Genomic DNA, 1,698 nt, shown 5'->3' with positions numbered 1-1,698 from the left:
AAGTAGTAAAATGTGAGCTGTTTGAGGCATAAAGTGCAGCACTTAGAATAAGACAATTGCCTAAATTCCCTGATTGACAGATGGATGTCACATTAGATGAAAATGATAACAGATTTAGTGGACTGAAGAATAACTTCCTCTTGACAGTGCCCTGACCCTTAACCTACAACCTGACTCCTGTTAGCTTCACTAACACAGGGTAATTGTCACAGGTGCAGGATAAAAGAAACTCGTACAGCAGCTACCAGTGGTCAAGGCTTATTTCTTTTGATGACCACAAATGCACTGTTGAGACATAGTCAAGAAGTCCTGACCTTCGTTGGCCTTTCAGGGCATTAAAATTTACCCCTGGGAAAGAAGAAACTATATAAAAGGAAAATGCTCTGTTCTGACTGGTGCAAAGCAATATTTTAACTGTGTTATAATTAAGTATACAAACAGCGCAGAGTGATGGTAAAATAATTTATTTTCATTAACACAAAAACATATTTCTCACACAATTGACATAGTGCTAATAAAGAATAGTACTGTATGCTCAATAGAATTCATGGGTTTTTATAATTATTAGTAAACTCTTTCCCATGTCATACTCTGGATACGTGTACTATTCTGAAATTATTCTGTTGTATTTATATGCTAATAGCGTCCCTTTCAATAGAATCCAGTTCTTTGAATTTTATTTAAATTTTTGGAAGGTAGAGGATTGTAACAGTTCTCATAAATGACGTGGTGACAACTGTGAGACTTCACAAAAGTTTATACCTCCTTCTGTTAGAAAATAGAGTACATTTTATTCTCTTTCTTCAGCAACATGAATGGGGAATTCAGAAAACACAGCACAACACAATGAGCTATGCAAATATATTTTATAACAGAAGAATGAATATTACAGGAGAAAACTAAATGACTGTGTATACCATTAGAGTGAAGTCAATGCAGTAACCTGCCTGTGGTTTTTTTTCTTTTCTTTTTTACATAGAAGAATGAATATTCAAGGAAAAAATGAAATGACTGCACATCTAATTAAACTGAAGTCACTGCAGTAAGTAACCTGCCTCTGTTTTCAAAATGTTTAATCTAAAAAAAGACACAATCAAGTTTTTAAACCCCTGATAACAATGAAATGGTGTATTCAATTATTGTGTTTATTGGTAGCTTAATACTGGTACCATCCAAATATTTATTCACTAAATATGAAGGAACAAAAACAATGTTCCAAATACAATAGACTTACTGGGATCAAATTTCCATTCAGAACTGTAGAGCTCTAAAAGACTACTATGTAAAAGGCACAAATTACTCTAAAATTCGTTGAGGGTTCTTATTAAGGTCATAGGTCTTGCCCTTTGGTTATTATTCATCCACAAAATGCTCTGATGAGTAATATGACACTAAATTAGTATATACAAGCCTTAGGATAATTGCCCAAGGAAAATAAAAAGATTAAGTTACCCTTAAAGGGTTGCTATATAGGTAGAGGACTTCAGTCCACTATGAAAGGTGTAGTAGAATCCATCTGTTTCTCTTCTGTCACGCTTATTATTAAATCATGAAAAAAATATAAGGGATTATTTCCATGTAACTTATTGTCATGCATACTTGCAATAATAATGCCTTCCTCCAGACTACCATCTTTTCAAATGTGATGAGATCATCAGGTAACAGTGTAAGATATGAGGGCTTAGCATGCTGTGTTGT

Source organism: Caretta caretta, chromosome 6 (assembly GCF_965140235.1).
Source record: "Caretta caretta isolate rCarCar2 chromosome 6, rCarCar1.hap1, whole genome shotgun sequence".
NCBI classification, from domain to species: domain Eukaryota; kingdom Metazoa; phylum Chordata; order Testudines; family Cheloniidae; genus Caretta; species Caretta caretta.
Note: the sequence above shows the minus strand (reverse complement) of the source record.